Source organism: Podarcis bocagei (assembly GCF_964188305.1).
Source record: "Podarcis bocagei genome assembly, chromosome: 11".
Lineage (NCBI taxonomy): Eukaryota > Metazoa > Chordata > Lepidosauria > Squamata > Lacertidae > Podarcis > Podarcis bocagei.
The window spans coordinates 39,636,352-39,654,951 of record NC_138136.1 but is presented as its reverse complement, the minus strand read 5'-3'; the positions used below and the strand labels follow the sequence as shown (position 1 = coordinate 39,654,951).

Here is an 18,600-nt window from a genome sequence, read left to right as displayed (position 1 = left end):
AGAATGGAATATTATTCAAAAGTGGGTGATATTTGCCTCCAATGGTAATTTAGTCTGGTCTTGGTGCTTCTTGGGAGAAAAGAAATAGGGGTTCATCTCTTGCTACTTCTGGCCCCATCAGCTACAGCTGAACATTCATGGAACAGAATCTTGTACTCTGAAAGAAACCACTTCTGCCTGATACAGGAATAAACTAGTAAGTATATCAGTTGAAAGGTGTGCCTGGCAACTTCATTATACAGCTTTCGGCGAATACTGAAGACACACCTCTTTATCCTGGCTTTTGACACCTGTGGTGTATATTTTTAGGACCTGCTTTATTTCTGTAATTTTAAATTGTTCTAAACTGTTTTTAATACTCTGTTTTATTTGTTGCAACCAGCCCATGACCTGGTAATAATAAATTGTAAGAAGAATATCAATGAAGTGACTATCAGATTGAATGTACTGCACTCAAGAAGTTAATGTGCAAAAGTATAGCAAGAAACCAAGATAGGATTAAGATTATTGCTAATTATTAGCAGTAGTAATACTGTTAATTTTCAATTTTTCACAATGGTGCTACATGGCTTGAGATTTGCTTAGGGTAATATTTCACAGTCCTTAACCCCTAGTCTCCCCCCCAAAAAAATTCAAATACACCCCTCCATCCCATTTCAATTTCTGTGGGAAATCCAGCATGCAGTTGTACAGAACAGGCAGTTGTGTGGGAGAAGCTGTGTCAGTCTTGATTTATGTTGCAATGCCAGAATTGAAGGTAGATCAGGAACCTCCAGCATGTAACCTGGCAAACCTCCTTCTTCATTCTATGACTAATATGGAATTTCTGATAAACGTCAGCATGAGAAAACTTTGCCTTGTGAATAATGAATCTAAAGAGAATAAGCACCATAGCTAAAGTTGTAGAGATTTAGCAGCACAAATAGGAATTATTACCAATTAGTGTGATTATATTTTGCGCCATGAATGCTGGGCATGAGAGTATAATGTCAATAATTACATTTTCCAGCATTTAAATAGCAGTTTAAAATGATCTACTGAGTCAATACTCTAGGTGAAACTAGAGAAAACCACTGGAATGGAACATGATGAGTTATAAATAAACCTATGGTTTGTGACTTTTTGCCTTAAGGCAAGTAAGATATGTATGAGTTAGAACCAAGAAAAATGGAAGTTCCTTCAGGGCAAACAAGGATGCAGAATAGCTTTAGAGAGAAAAAATCTGTATTGACTTGTAAATAAACATATAGATGAATACACAGTTTTTCAGTGAAAGGGATAATAACTATTCTTGAGTGCACCATGTGCCCATTTATTGATTCGTGTAAGCACACTGGGTATCAAGATTTTCCCTGCAGGGGAAAAGATAAGTCTCTCTAAAATAGATTTTCTGTTGGCTGCAACGTCGACATTCCATGCTCCCTCCCTTTCTAAGACATATATTTTCAAAGGGCAATAGTCATGGTGATTTTGGCTGCACCCTAATCACCAGTGGTGACAAATTTGTGGCCCTCCAGGTGTTGCTGGACTCAAAATCCTATCAGACCCAGCCAGCATGGGATGATAGGAAGTGTAACCCAACCACATTTGGAGTTCCCCATCCCTGCTATATATAATTTCCTGTGGAGTAAGTCTTGTTGAATTCTGTGGGGTTTACATAATTTCGCTGTTAAAGTGTTTTAATGTGGACTGGGTATCCATAGTAGAAAACAAAGAAAAGATTTTTTTAACCCTCTTTTCATCATGCATTTGCATTCTAACCAACATGGCGGTTGGCTGGTTTTTTAATGTCTATTCTATAGCAAACAATGTAGCAGGAACTAAGAACATAAGACAAGCCTGCTGGATCAGGCCACCTAGTGCAGCGTCCTGTACTCACATCGGCTTGTAGGTTGTTAGCACCCAAAATGCATATGTAAAGGGTTAATTGAAAGAGCTGTAGAACTCTATGATGTCATATACTCTGTGGTAGTTATGGCAGTTGGTACAGTTATGGCAGTTAGTCTTAACAGTTAGAGCAGCAGGTATGTTGTGTTTTGCTGCTGCCTGCCTCAGAGTCAGAGTATCAGTCAGTCTGTAACAGTTGAATCTATGTGAGGCCTATTAGCAATTTAAGTATCACCTACCTGCGTTGTATATTTAATCTGCAACTGAAAGTATACTAAGTAAAAGTATACTAAGTAAAAGTTATATATTATTTTAAACTTGCGTAGTTTTTATAGGTGAAGACAGGAGTGCCTGACATGCTCTGTTCCATGGGGTCACAAAGAGTCAGACACAACTAAACAACAACAGTTTTTATAGGAGGAGAAAAGAGAACTAATTAAAGGGTCAAACGTCCCAGAGCTGACTTCTGCATATCTCTGCAAATGGGAACTAGAGTCTAATTCCCACATGGTTGACTAAAATGCCCATGGGAAGCCTGCAAGAACACTCACAACTGGTATTGCTAAACTTCTAAAATACTTTCAAAGTACAAACCATAACACCTCTTTGAGATGCTCATGAATTAAGTCAAGAAAAGTAAAAAGACCATCAAACTCTCCGTGGTAGCAGTAAGTGATAAATCTTGCTTTTTCTTTCTTTTTTACTCTGCAACTTCATTATTTCAACTGTCTTTCAGAAACTCTGCCAGGCAAGTAAATCGGTTGCAGGTCAAGACCACAATATAAAAGAAAATCAGATATTTTTATCAAAATATGTTGTCACTGGAATATTTTTTTCCTGTTGCTCTTTATGATTTAGTGTCTGCAGTGATTGCAGTACCACTTTGACTTTTCCTGACCTGGTGACTATCCTTAGGCCAATTCATTAGGAATATCTCCCAGCACATCCTCCATCAAAAAAGGATGTGCTCTATCATATAGCACAGTGATGTCCAACAGGTCGATTATGATCTACTGGTTGATCACAGGGTGTCCCTGGTCGATCATGGTTGATTGTGGGAACCTGCTCCCCTCCCCAAAAAAGCTAAACAACTTTGGCTCAAAGTCCCCCCAAAAATGCTCAGCAACTCTGGTCAATCCAATGGGTAGATCACTGCCAGGTTTTTTTATAGTGGGAGTAGATCACAGTCCCTTGGAAGTTGGACGTGCCTGATAGCACATTGATTTCACTGTTCAAGATGAAATTCACAATGGACTTGTGCTTGTTATTGGCAGTCCCATAAATCACATATCTAAGATTACTGTGTCTCTATGTATGAAATATGTAAATTTTAAAAATAGTTACAAATCACAGGATACAGCATAGGTATAGGATATGGCACAGACCCCCCAGAACCCAGATGTTCTGGCTGCCCGTGTGTTACTGCGTCAAGTTCAGGATACTTTATTACGTGAGTCCAGGATACCCAATTTCGTCTTACCCTGCCCTATCGCTGAAATCTTCAGAGGTGTCTTTGTTAGTGGTCTACCATGCCTCAGATGTACAGCACATATCCACCAGGAGCCATGCATTACGAATTATGGGGCTGACTCTATGGAATGTCCTCCCAGCTGACGGAAGTCTGTCCCCCACCCTATTGAACTTCAGGTGTTCAACGAAGACTGAGCATTCTGTTAAATTATGCTTATCTGATGTTTTCACCTGTGTTTTTTCTTGTTTTAAACACTGTGTTGCTTGACTGATGCATTGTATTGTTGATGGTTTTGCAGCAGCAGTTGGGCAATAAACACAGGGTAGTGTTTCACACCTGGTTTTTCAGTGGCTAGCATCGCTGCCACTTACCAAGAGGGGCAGGGACAAGGCACAGGGAGCACAGTGCAGGCACAGCAGCAGAGCTAATCTGACTCTTGAACCTGAACCACATTGAAGACTGCACTCTGCTCCTCACCTCTCCCTCTCAGGAAGCATCAACAATGCTCAATTTCGGGAAAACAGGTGTGCAACACCAAACCACCCACTGCAGCTGTTCTTCTGCAAACCATTTTGTGACCATTCATGACAAAAAGCTGTCCATAAATATTGGAAATTAAATAAATGTTGCACTGCCTGAGGCAGTCCCACTTTAGCTATTTTGCCAGCATATCACTGGTGTATCTGTCATGTCCAAAAAATACTATATTGGCATTCATATCCATCAACAATGGTCACTCTATGATACTAATATCAAGTGTCTTTAAACCCCCTTCTTCAGAGTGGTGGTAATCAAGAAAAAGCCCAGGAAGGAAATTTTGCCACAGAAATTATTTAATTCTTACACTTGGCAAGGGGCATTTGAGATCGTTAATTAACAATAGTGTGCTTGCAAATCACTGAAGACACTTTTGTCTCCAGGAATGTCCAGGAGTTTTCTGGACCAGATTTAACCATATTAGAATGGCAGCAAAATCACATGTCAAAGCTACGGCTTTACTGCTCCCCCTCCCTCTTGCTCCACTCCTACTCTCAACTTCAGCTTGCTAAAAATTATGGCCAGCTAAGGTTCAGGGAGTTTATGATGCGATTATTAGCAATCATCATAGAATGCGTGGCTCCGTGTCAAAGAGGAGCACAAAGAAGAATGACCAAGAAATAAAAATTGCAGTGAGAAGCAATTAAGAGTCCAGAAATAATTTGTTTTCAATTGCAGAGCTGGGAGATGGCAGGTCTTTTCATTCTTCCAGCTTTTCCCCACGATATTATTGTGCACCAAACTAGATGAGACATTAATCAAGTGATTGGTTTTTGCATTAGCAGTCAAAGTGGTAGCAGAGGGCAGGGAGAGAGAGAGATCTGAAGCAGGACTGTAGCATTGGAGGAGGGAGTTTTAATCATTTGCCACTGCCATGGCCCTGATCCAGATTGCCCCTCCTGCCCCAGCTGCTTTCGCATTGATTGAGAGGCTCCCACCGAAACCCTCACTTGCAATATTATGAATTCTGCAGCTCAACTATTGCCTTCTTGTTCACTAACACTATGTCTGATGATTTTTATTTCATTCTTATTTTTTACTCATGCACATTTCTGCCCTGCATGATTCTAAAGCCTTGGGAGTCATTTCCAATAATTTAAAACCCACACAGATATAAAATTTTCTATAAACATGGGACAAAAGCACAAAACACCAATTCATCTTTATTGTCTTTTCCCTTCCCACCAACTATGAGAACTTTAGACCACACTTTCAGAAAATTCTTAGATGCTGGCAAATCCCTAGGGGAAATAAATTCTGCCATTGACAGCAGCTGCCAAGAACATTTCTCTATAATGTCCTTGCTGTCTGCATGTGGCACACAGCTAATAAATTGAAGAAAGATCTCCAGGTTATAGTTTGATGGAATTGTCAACACAGCAGTAGGAGTAACTACAAGAACTATCTAATAATGCCCTGGTCAGTAATAGTGGTACTTCCTGTAGGAAATAAGACCCACCTGGTCTTTAAACAGACTGTGGCATCTTTTGAAGCTCAGTCTTGCTCATTCATTGGGTTGTGTCCTATGCTAGTCCTACTCAGAGTAGACCTATTGAAATTAATGAGCCTAGGTTAGTTAGGCTTTTAATTTCAATGGGTCTAGTTTGAATTGGGCTAGTGCTAGATACAGCCAATAGATCCAAATGTTGTAAGCTATATGGTGCTCAATTTCAGCCATGCTGTTTGTCTGACCACCAACACCCACTTAACAGGTAGGAATAAAGTAGGATGGTTGTGGATTGGGCTCCTTAAAAACCCCACAATGGCCTCCTGAAAACCAAGCTTTCTTTTCCAAAAAGCTTCTCCAATTTTGGTTCCAAATCAGCAAAATACAAGCCAGAGTTCTCCTTCTTTTTCTGCTCCACATAAAAAGAACATCGAGTTTCCTTTTGTATATATATTGCGGCTGTCGTTTTGCAATCACGACAGCTGAAAGCCAAAATGTGCACTCCTTCATCAAAACTCTCAGATGAAAATGGAGCTTTTGGCTATATTCACCCCTCAGGAAAAGAGGCTGTAGGGTAATAACGGATTCTCATTATGTAGTAAATATTTCAAGACTTAGCCATTGCTTAGCCATCAAAGGAAGACATTAAAGCGATAAGCAAGGCTAATGCTCCTGCGTTAACAGCCCCTTTCATAGTAGCCCAAGATTTTAATGCAAGTATCCTATCAGCTTGGCAAAGGTACTCGGGACTGAATCTGTGACACATCTATAAAGTTGTACTGATATATTCTAGAGAAGCATATTGAGATGTATCATCCTAATTACAGAATAACATAACTGAAATACCCCATTCACTAAGGCCAACTCCTCAACATTGAGCCAAAGCAAACATATACCCAGCTTTTTTTAATCATACTCTCCTTTGAATTTATGGATACATTTTGAGCTAATGTCAGGAATCATATCCGTAAGTTACGGCAGCAACTTTATCGCCACAACATCACCCTCTCCCTCTCAGTAACCTGCATGCAGCATTGGGAAGCTAGGTGAGCAATGCTAGGTGAGCAATGTCAGCTAGTATTACTTCCAAGGTAAGCTTCTCCAAGTAGGGCTGGGAATGTCTCCTGCCTGAAACACTGGATAACTACTATTGGCTATTACAGTGGTACCTCAGGTTAAGTACTTAATTCATTCCGGAGGTCCGTTCTTAACCTGAAACTGTTCTTAACCTGAGGTAGCACTTTAGCTAATGGGGCCTCCTGCTGCTGCCGCGCCGCCGGAGCACGATTTCTGTTCTCATCATGAAGCAAAGTTCTTAACCCAAGGTAATATTTCTGGGTTAGTGGAGTCTGTAACCTGAAGCGTATGTAACCCAAGGTACCACTGTATATTGAATGAATGAATGAATGAATGAATGAATGAATGAATGAATGAATCTTTATTGCTAAAAGCAATAAGCCGTCACAACTGGTCACAATGAGTAGAAATATATTTATAATGCTGGGGAACCTCTGCTCTCTCAGATGAGGAATTGAAATGTGAAAAGAAGAAAGAATGTGGCATGTGAGAGTTGCATGACATTGCAAAACCAGATTAATTTCAAGCTACATTGTGGGACTTCATATCATACACCAATGCAGAACAATTATAGCAAACTTTGCAACCTGAATTATTGGACATTTGGAGTATCTGATCCTTACTTTTTCAAAATATCTTCATTCATTTGTTGTTTGTTGGCACCCTTGACAAGTATGGAAGCCGATCAATATGTGTATATGACCTCTCTTTTTGTTGTGTTGTTATATTTTGTATTTCACCTTTGAGGACTTTTTGCTTTCCGAAACTTTTTTGCTTATCTGACCACATGCTGCTTACAGATGTTTGGCCAAGCCACCTTAATTCCTAGCACTAAACAAAAACAGAAAGGTTTTATGCAGGGGTAGGGGATAATCTGATTCTGTCACACGCAGGAAGGCCAGTTTTGAATACATTTCAAACTAACTCATGTGGCTGCTATATCTTTCCAATAGATTTATGCCTTATTGTTATTCTACCACCCTTCCTACCCAAAGGAGCCATGGTGAAGTCCCAGCATGAGCTTTAAAAATGTTCTCACTTGCCCAAACTATTTCCAACATGTAGATTATATGAGGAGGTATCATAGCTTAGTGGCAGAGCATCTGATTTGCATGCAAAAGGTCCCAGGTACAATCCCCAGAAAGTTGGGCTGGGAATGTCTGAAACCCTGGAGAGCTGCTGCTACTCAGTGCTGACAATGCTAACCTAAATCATCCTGCTCAATATAAGGCAGCTCCCTTTGTTTTCAGTTTGTTTGCAATCAAATTGGAGACAAGTAAGCATAACTCTCCCATTAAGCAAGCATGTTAAGCTGAAAGTTAAGGTTTTGCTTTCCCATTCTCATTGGTCACGGCTCTTGTGTATGGCAGCTACTCCGCTACCATCTGTCTGTGGATTAATACCAGACACAGGAAATGCCAAGATTGACTTAGGCACTGACTCGGTTACATCTAGTACTGCCAGCTGTCATTAGCAATATACTGAGCTAGAGGGACCTTTCGTCTGATTGACTGGCACTTCGATCTCAAGAATGTGTAGTTGGTGCACCTGCTTTTACAATGCATCTGCAACTCTGGCATCACATCATACATTGCAAGATGTTACTCAACCACAACAGTCAGTACAATACTTCTCAAGTATATATGCTGGTGAAGCAAGCAAGTGCAGAATAATGGTTATTTTTAGTGAAATTAGCCATCCATTCAAATTCAGTATAGTTCTCTTTCCAAAGAATAAGAGACATGAAGATTATCTGCGATAATGATAAAAGGAGATGCTTTCTTTACAACGTTCGGGGGGGGGGGGGATTCTGAGCACTAAATAGCTAAGCTGTAACCTTTTGTTTCTTTTTAAGAAATACAGAAAATTAACATATTATTCCAAGTCACATAGTCTATAGGAGACAATTGCTGGCAGGCATATGTATTTTTGTATTACAGTGGTACCTCGGGTTAAGTACTTAATTTGTTCTGGAGGTCCGTTCTTAACCTGAAACTGTTCTTAACCTGAAGCACCACTTTAGCTAATGGGGCCTCCTGCTGCTGCCGTGCCACCGGAGCACGATTTCTGTTCTTATCCTGAAGCAAAGTTCTTAACCTGAAGCACTATTTCTGGCATAGTGGAGTGTGTAACCTGAAGCGTATGTAACCCGAGGTACCACTGTATATCCATAATACCCATTAGAAAATCCATACAGTAATACAGTAGGCCCTTATAGAGAAAGTGGCTTGAACTTGTATTTGAAAACATGAGCAGCACAGTGACCATCCAGCTACCATTTTTTTCATATTAAGACAATTAACAATTTGATGCAAAACAAAAACAAAAAAGCAAACTATAGCTGGAAATGTGATGATGCCTGCCTGAGTCTGTAGCAAGAGACATTAAGACTCTCTTTATATATTTTAAGAGCTGGAAGTGATCATTAGAAGACATATTGTCCAACCCCCTGCTCAAAGCAGAAATCTAGCAACTAGTATCCAACCTTTGAGTCTTTCCCTCAATTCCTGTCTTTTAGCACACAAGTACATAATTCAGTAATAATATTGTATCTCCCCTTGAAACTCAGCTTGCAAGGTCATGCCAAAGCAATGTACATGGCAAAATTGTGCATGCTGCACATTGTTGTTGACTGTGTTTCTACACTGAAACCTATCTGAGCAATGTACATAAAAAGAGCTGAAGGCAACTATTAGTATTATAACTGCCTGAATCACTTCTGAGAATCTTTGCTGGTCTTTGAAATGTTCTGTTTTCCTTCCAACCCCTTGAAATTTTGTTTTATCAACTTTTTGGCAGTCTAGAAGTAGAATCATGGAATTGTAGAGTTGGAAGGTACCCAATGGTCATCTAGTAAACACCTGCAATGCAGGAAAAAGCAGACATAGAAAATATGAAGGTAGCTCAGTCAATATCTTAACAATGAGTTTTCAGCCCAAGTAGAAAGGTCACAGTTAGCATTCAGATGGGATCCTATTGGTCCCTTATATAGCAGCTGGCATACTGTCCACCCATATGAAGCAGAGTAAACAATAGAATATCAGCCCTGGCAAACTACCATGCTGGCACAGAGGGTATGAAATATGCTTCCAGATTTCTACTTTGAGATCCCTGGCACTGTATAGGAACCTCCAATATTGCATGGGATTTTGCTTTGGTGATAACGTCTGGGCTTAGACTTAGACTTAGACTTAAGATGACTTAGACTATTGACCATTGAAGCCCAGTATTATCTTCTCTGGAGTATCAGGGCCTTCAACCCTGATACTTTGAGATCTGTTTTTCAAACTGGAAGCTCCAGGGACTGAACCTGAGGACTGCTACATGAAATGATGAAGTCTGCCACCAGGCAACAACCTAATCTTTTCTTTTCTTTTCTTGCCTCGACAATTCCACATGAGGAGGAACCTTTAAATTCACTGTGAGTTTTACTTTAGGCAAAGTATTAATGGCAATTCAACTTTTACTGTATATTCCTATTATTTCCTCAAAGGTTGAAAAGGAAACTAGCTTTCCCTTGAATATTAATGACTGGGTGAAAACTGTTGGCCGAATCATGAAGAAGCAGAAGGGACAACCGTTTCCCCCAACTTTTTAAAGTTGCACCACATATAGAAATTCAACATATGCAGTTTTTCCAACATAGATATGCTGTGATAGGAAAGGTGCACCTTTTGAACTTCTGCCTGTTACATGAAGCGGCTTGTTTTTTTAAAGAGCTTATGTTAGTGAAGAAGAAGAAGAGTTTGGATTTGATATCCCGCCTTTCACGCCTTTTAAGGAGTCTCAAAGCAGCCAACATTCCGAGGTGGAGGGTGACCTATATCATTTATGGTGGACATGTAAAAAGGTGAAAGGCTTTTGGGAATTAATTTATAATGAACTTAAAAAAATATTTAAGTATACCTTTCCCAAGAGGCCTGAAGCCTTCCTGTTGGGAATGATGGATAAAGAAATTAAAAAGGAAGATAGGACGATATTCCTCTACGCCACCACAGCAGCGAGAATTATGTTGGCACAATATTGGAAAGTGGAAACCATCCCCAACATAAAGGACTGGCAGATTAGAATGGTAAACTATGCTGAGCTTGACAAACTAACAGGTAAAATAAGAGATCAGGATGAACAGAAATTTCTGAAAAATTGGAGTAAATTTTGGAAATATATTGGAATAAATGCTTAAAGTGAATTGACGGGGTTAGAACAATACGACCAGCAAGTGAACTTAAGACTATAGATTGAAAATCAAATACGTAATGGAAGGAGATATTCGATACTTATCAAAAGGACGGAGGGAAGTTCAGATTGTGTGTTTTTCTTTTTTTTTTTTGGACGTGTGGTTTTTCCTTTTTTTCTCTTTTTTTGTAATTTTTTCTCTGTATTTTCATATATGTCTGTTTTTTGTGCATAACTTCAATAAAAATGCATTAAAAAAAAACAAAACAAAGCAGCCAACATTCTCCTTTCCCTTCCTCCCCCACAACAAACACTCTGTGAGGTGAGTGGGGCTGAGAGACTTCAAAGAACTGTGACTAGCCCAAGGTCACCCAGCAGCTGCATGTGGAGGAGCGGAGGCGCGAACCCAGTTCCCTAGATTACAAGACTACCGCTCTTAACCACTACACCATACTGGCTCTCAGTGAAAGGATGGCAGCCAGGTGACAGCAGCCATTCATTTTCAAAGATTCACTTTTTTCATTGTCTTGGCTGTTCAGAGGCATTGATAACAGAGGTTGTACAGGGTTCTTTGATGGTGATCTGTTACTCTGCTGCTTCTCTCCAGTGCATTATTATGGGCTACACAGACAATTAATTGGCACAAGGCAATCTGATTGTGTGAACTGTTTCTCATTCTGTCCCATCCATTCATCGTATTCTCTTGCCCCAAAGAAAGCTTTAAAAATGTAATGCTAACCAATAAATATTTTTATAATAGGATGTAGAGCCTATACTCTAATGAACAGATGTGAAAAATTACATGTTCCAGTGATGAAATAAATTGCCCTATTAACAGCTTAATCTTATTTCATCAATATTTGATTTTTTTAGCAATCACTGAGAATAAATGTGCCCATAAGCTCAGTGATTTTAAATTCCAACCCACAGTGCTACGTCCACTTTTTCATCAAAATGTCATTATTTCTGCATTGTTACCACTTACACTCTTAGACAGAAAGTATTTTAAAGAAACAAAATACTTTGACTCTAAAAAGTTTGTTTAGTCTAATAGTTCTACAACAACGATAGAACATTTTATATTTGAGTTTATAAGCACACACTAAAGATAAAGCCAGTGGTGTGTGAAATATTCATAGGCATAGCTGTCAACCTTCCCTTTTTTTGCGGGAAATTCCCTTATTCCAGCACCATTTCCCACTGCTTCCCACTGCTATCCCAGATTGTTAGATATCCCATAGTCTGTCCCCGGAACAGGTGAGGCTGCTGATCCCTTATTTTCGAGGCTGCTGATCCCTTATTTTCAAATCTGAAAGTTGACAGCCATGATTCATAGGTGGAATCTTGGCTCTGTTGAGCTTAACAGCTAAGCTTGAAGTTACTTTAGTCTTACTACAAGAAAGTGAAATATCATAACATGGTGACCCCAGAATGGGCATTTTCTGCTATTGACCATGTACTATGGAATGCCACTCCCTCTACCCTACGTGAAGCAACAACCAACAGTTGCTTTATGTGTCTTGTGAAGACCAGTCTATTTGTCAAGCTTTCCCTGACCAAAAAGATTGGACCTTGTTTTATGTCAAGGCTGGCGTCAGATGCAGCAATAAAGGATGCAGATCTCTGTTTTCAGTGAAGTTAACTATTTATTCAAGGAAACGGACATACAACAGCCTAGTGGTCTCAGCAACATTCCTCAGCAGGTTTTGCCCCTATGGAGCAGTTGCCAGTTTCTATGCTTTTATACTATTGCTTCCACACCTCTCTAAGGCTCCTCCTCTCCTGGATGTTTCCCAAGCAGTCTCATACGGCACATGCACACCTCTGACCTCTGTTCTGCTCTTCTCATTGTTCTGTGAGTTCTTGGAGACCAGGGGGAGGGGAGCTTGTTGCAGCCAGAGAGGGAAGGTCTCTGGATTCTTCAGCAATTCCTTGACCACCCCCTCCTCTGCTTCAGCTTCGGAGTCTGAACTGCTCCCTGTCACAGGCTCTTCCTGCTCACTAAACCCTGTCGCCCCTTCAGCACTTCCCCCCAGTCTTCTCCCTCTGACCTCTCCTCAGTGTCCCACCAGCAATCCCCTGCTCTTAGCTTTCCTCCTCTGGGGGTTCCCTGGCTGGTTCCTCCTACCACTCTTCTTCATCCAGCCAGTTCCTGACATTTAATGTGTTGAAGTTCTCTGGATTCCTGTTATTATTTTTCTATGCTTTTATACTATTGCTTAAATGGGTTTTCTGTGTTGCTTTTGCTTTTGCTGTTGTTTTGTACTATGCACTTAGAGATTTTTGAAAGATTGAGCATTTTATAAATGCTTTTAAATTTAAAAATAAAAAATAAAAACTGGAAATGAGAGATGAATGGAGGCCTTGCTGAAATCAACTGATGAAACTGAGAAAGTCACACACTCTGCAAATCAGTATAACGTATGTTCAGTATAACGATTAAGGAACACATTCTACTCTTTGCTCAAATCCCAAGTGTTGTAATCTTACGTACATACCATTCATGTTGATGGAGCTTGTATAGCAGAAGTTCCCGGTGGATCATATCCAACAGCTTTCTAATGAGCACATCAGGTGATATGAAAAATGAAAATGAAAAAGCTTAATTGGCTGAGAAGCGTTAGGAAGTGAACACATATTCATGGATAGCAAAGATAATAATACAGCTCTGAATAAAGCACTGTTTAATGGCAGGATACTCTAAACACAAAGGATGCCATTAAATTGAGATCCAGGGTATTATAAACATGTGCTTATTTTAGGTTTGTTATTGTGTAGATGCATTGCAGTTGCAGGGACCACAGAAGTTTACATCAATATGTAAAAGCTTTTTACTTGCAGGGCTTATTAAAAAGAGAGGAGGGGAACTTTTTTGTTTAAAGGAATAATTTGAATATCTGAAATTTGATGTTTAAAAATTCAGGAGCTTCATCTGTTGAACTTTATAAAACTACCAAAATATACAATATAAATATCTCATTTTACTAAAGAAGTCTAGGCTAACATCACATCCTTTTGAAAAACCAACCAATATATCCATATTCATAGACAAGAGACCTACTTACAGGGGAGGAATGGACAAGCCAGAGGTCTCTGAGGTTATCTTTGTGGATGCGTGTATATTGCAGGTGCGGCTGCATATTGCACTCCCTTAAGTCCTTTGTTATTGCTCTTGGCCATCCTTTGACTCTGGTTTTTGGACCTTTCTGTGGAAGGTCTATTCTGTATTATGTATTCTAATCATAATTTTCCTTTAAGGTTGCTGCTTTAACCTCTCTTTATTCCTTAGGTTTACTCCATTTATCTGGTTTTCATTCTTAGTGCATCCTGACCTTGCTATGGTTACTAATGGTTGCCGTATTCAAAGCCAGGAAGGAATTTGCCTGTAGACAAATTGGTCAGTCTAGAGGTTTTGCCTTCCTCATAGCAAATCATCACAACTTTGGGCAGTTAAGGCATTGGGTGGAATCCTAGTCTTCAAGCTTTGGGGTAAAGTGGTACATCACCCTGTCCTGAACCAGCGGCGTAATCAGGGTACCCTGTTAGAGGGGTCTCGGTGGAAGTTTTTGTCCAGAAGTGAAGCATGAGGACAGATGGGCCATAGAGCTTCTAGTGGCATCCTTAGGACAGCGACCTCAGTAGATCAACACCTTGGAGGAGGCCACATTCCTTGGCACAACACTGAAGTCGTTTCAGCCCTCTGGTAGGAGGCTAAAATGGATATACACCCAATGCCTGAGCCAAAATTCCACCTCCACCTGTAATCAATAAAGTTGTGGCCGTTTTTAATCCAGCTCATTGTCTGTTTGAGTTTATTCTATCACACCTCACATTACTCACTGCAGAGGGAAGGGTGGCACTGTGACTGGTACTACAATCACGTTATTCTTGTTTTGGATGCATTTGTCATAACGTTTCACACAACCCAATGTATTTTAGGAGCACTGTATGTTTTCTAAAACTGAGACAACTACAGTACATAACACATAGCTGAGCGAATCACTTCGTTGACTAATTCCTGCATACGGTTATTATTTTTACAACTTAAAGTAGAATTTCTTGTTGCTGCTGTTTGCATAGTCATCCATGAGGAAGCCTTTAACCTGAAATGCAACATGCACCTCTAAGGCTCGCCCTCTTTTCCAGGCTTCTTGAAATTGAGCACTCTCAGGTCCTTTGTTGACAAATTTATATTGCTCTTTTCTAACCTCTCCCTCTAGTGGCAGGAAGGAATTAAATTGATTTGTTCTAGGAGGATCATAAATAAATTACCTAGGTATTTGGCACTAAATATTCATGAGGTTCAATTTTTGATATGAAAAGTTGGCTGAAGATTGCTTTCTGTGTTTGGGGGGAATTGTTTGTTGTCCTGATATGCTGCTGCTTTGGAACCACTCTGAAAACTTTTTTCCCCTTTACTACATGATCCCACTCAATCAGGGATCATGCAGAGACCAGGATGTCATGACACCACATGACGACATCCCTAAGAGCAAACAAAGCTCTCCCATAACTATGACTCTTAATAAGGGAACAGTCCCTTCTGCCCAGGCAATTGCTTGATGCTCCTTGCCAAGCACTGTAGTGACAGTTTCATTGCCTACCAGCAGCATACAATGGAGCTCTCATCACTTGTGGCTGCACTAGACTAGTTGGGAGATAATGCAATTGTACATCCCTTTAATAGGAATGCAGTGCAGATAAACAACATTCATAGCCAGACAGATTCCCAAATCATAGGAGCATACCAAACAACTTTTTAGCCAGACTACTTTTCTATACTTTTCTAGTATTGTCATGCTCTGACTGGCAACAGCTCTCCATGGTCCTGGGTAGAGATATTTCTCACCATCTACAGATCCCTCTAATTGTAGGTAGCAGGATTTGAACATGGAAGCTTCTATGTGGAGGAAATATGTCCTAATGCTGACCAATGGGTTTCACTGCATTGTTTCATTAGCCTTCAGATGTGCCATTCACAATCAGCAACGCCCATTGGCTCAGGGGAGAGAACACTGGCCAAGTTACGTCCAGAAGGAGCATAGTCCTTCTTCCAAACACTCACTTTTCTGTTGCAGTCTTTTAAATGAAATGATAAAATAGGAAAAATCAACAAAAGAAGAAAACAATTGAGTGTGGTCAGGTATAAGGCATTGTATAAGGAACTGGAATACTCTGTTAGCGCTGCTCATTATATATTTAATAAAATAATAACTATAAGAATATTAAAAAAGAAAGGGGGAGAATCACCCAAGGGTGGGTGTATAGTGTGTGTTGTTTTTGGTGGGGTGGCTATATATTATCTTTCTATCTATCTATCTATTAATTGCCCCTTTAAGGTCAGCACTAGAATTTTACTCTACTAGGTGGTTGGCTAATAGTAATGGAGTAAAAACAGTTCAACTGGATGAATAGATAGATAGATAGATAGATAGATAGATAGATAGATAGATAGATAGATAGATAGATGATAGATAGATGATAGATAGATGATAGATAGATAGATAGATAGATGATAGATAGATAGATAGATAGATAGATAGATAGATAGATAGATAGATAGATAGATAGATATTACTGTATAAATAATAATACTAAATTAACCTTCCTAATAATCATAAATTAATTAACCTAATGCATCACCTGTATTAATTTGATAGAAGGAACTAACATAGTTGCCTGTATCCACAGCTGGCAACACCCTCCTCATCCATTACTGAAGAATAAAAACGATGCACAACTAACGATTATTAACATTGTTTCCCCAGTTTAATGTCTACTCCCAGTTTATTTACATTGTTGTTTTCAAACTCTTTCTGTCTTTCAGGTAAACAGTGTAAGCACAACCAGAAGCTGCACCAGAAGTTCACATTGCACTGCTTGAAGAAGGAACATATGTTCTCAAGTAAACTTAGTGCTGTACAAAAAGAAATGCCATTTTTTTGCAATGTAACAAGCTTTATTAATAGTCTTACAATACATTACATATATATAGTACATCTCGTAGAGTAAATTGAAAAGAATTGCCTATTTAAAACTCTGCATTTATTTTCCACAGCTGTTCTCAATAACTACATCCCCTGGAAATTACAGACATAGCTAGTCAAAGATGGAAGCATGTATCCCATTCCAGAGTTCATTTTGTCCATGCAACCAGGGTCCATGACATGTATATCTCTATGGAGCAGGCACCTAATGCACATAAATAATTTCAGATATCCTACTGATACTACTTGTCAGGCTCCCATCCCAAATCACTATGTCAGCAACTCTTACTGGTAAGCAAGGAAGAGTTCTTTATTCAGGCTAAGAGCAAGGCCAGAATTCAAGATTCCAAGATTCAAGAACAAAGAAAGAGGTTTATAATGGGAGCTTTGAAGCTGTATTGACAGTTGACATGTTTCTCCTCCCAAGCTTTTAAAGATGTGGTAGAGTGAGCTCCCTCACGGGACACGCTCACCCTATAAATATGCTGTACATGCGCTCAATCAGGGCAAATGCACCTGGTCCCACCTGTGAAGACAGCACCTGGTTCACAATGACGACTGTATCTTGCCCTCTGCCTCCAGCTCCTGTGCCACTTCCTCCTGTTCAGTCCCTAGTCAAAGTCCTCCCCATTCCCGGATAAGGCAGAGGAGCCAGCCAATGTGCTTCTCTCTCTCTGACATCTAGAGTCACAAAGAGAGGACATCTCTTTTTTGAACCTGGATTCCAGCCCCCCATCTGTACATTTCCTTCATTTTCCTCCTGGTCTGTGTGAGGCTGATGGAGCTGAAGGGCACATGACACTTATGGACGTTTACTGTATGGACATTTAGGTCACTCTTTCTAAAGCATTTGTTACTGCTTCCATCTGCCCAATAAAAGGCACACAAAGCTTCTGCCAAGGCAATATTGCCTTACTTTGCAAAACTTTGATATGTACAAGATGCACAATTTTGAGGTGTACAAGTCACAGCTCAATATTCCTTTTAAAATCTCTAGTGAACTAATAGATAAATGTGAAGAAACAATTTTAAAAGTCAACTGTTGTTCATCAGCTGTGACACATTTGTCAAACCTGTAATTTCCCCAATACTTACTATTTTAGTTGTTGGCAATATCTGATGGAGCTAACATATGCATTATATTTTAGCACATTTTAGTTTGAGGATTTCACTTCTCTTCACAGTACACATCGCATGCATCTGACTCACTTTGACTAGAATAAGTACTTCCTTTAGAGAAAATGGAGCAGATCATTGGCTTGATTGCTCATGGAAGTGAAGTTTTTTCCAATAAAAATATTGTGCAATTGAGTTAAGGACATTCCCTTTTCTGTACAGTAAAGGAAAATGATTGTCATAATAGTATTACTCACCTGACAAATCAGATTTGGTCCTGAATAACTGATTGAGAATCATTATCTTTCAAACAAAAGGAAACAAATGACATTTTCCTGAATATTACACTGTAGCCAGAAATAAATTGTATATGAGTCAGGATTGGAATTTAGAGAAATCAATTGGCAAACTAAACTGTTACGAACTAAGAGCCAATTCATATATCCAGCATGCATACTTGCAGTTCTCCACACTCCCCTAGAGAAGCCCACCTAGTGCCCACACTGCTGTCTTTTGGATATCAGATTAAGACATTTCTGTTTTTCCTTGGTTTGTAGACAGTGTTAGCCATACTCAAAGTAGATCCATTAAAATTATTGGGCATGACTAACTGAGGTTCATTAATTTCAATTGGATATATTCTAAGAATTTAGCTGGATAAATCTCCCAGTTTTAAACCCTCGCAGTACGGTTGGTGGTTTTAATGTATAGAATTTATTAGTGTTTTAGTTCTGCACACAAAATAATGTTCTGTTGTGTTGGTTCTGTATTGCTATATTAGTTGTCTCTTAAGTTTATTGTAACTCGATAGGACTTACTTCTGAGTAAATATGGATCAGGCTGCAATCTGATGGGTATTCTGAAATTTGCTATCTGTTCACTCTAATGAAGTGGGTTGCTCC

General features: G+C 39.5%; 1 long non-coding RNA gene across 2 annotated transcripts; it reads left to right on the top strand.

Annotated features, from left to right (window-relative positions):
• The first annotated feature begins 398 nt into the window (after positions 1-398).
• Positions 399-16,615, top strand: LOC308597401. Of its 2 annotated transcripts, none has more exons than XR_014012938.1 (2): positions 399-2,555; positions 16,423-16,615. It is a non-coding gene; the product is annotated as an uncharacterized lncRNA (long non-coding RNA). The 2 variants fall into 2 exon arrangements; XR_014012939.1 differs by lacking the exon at positions 399-2,555 and adding an exon at positions 2,575-6,433.
• The last annotated feature ends 1,985 nt before the right edge of the window (positions 16,616-18,600 follow it).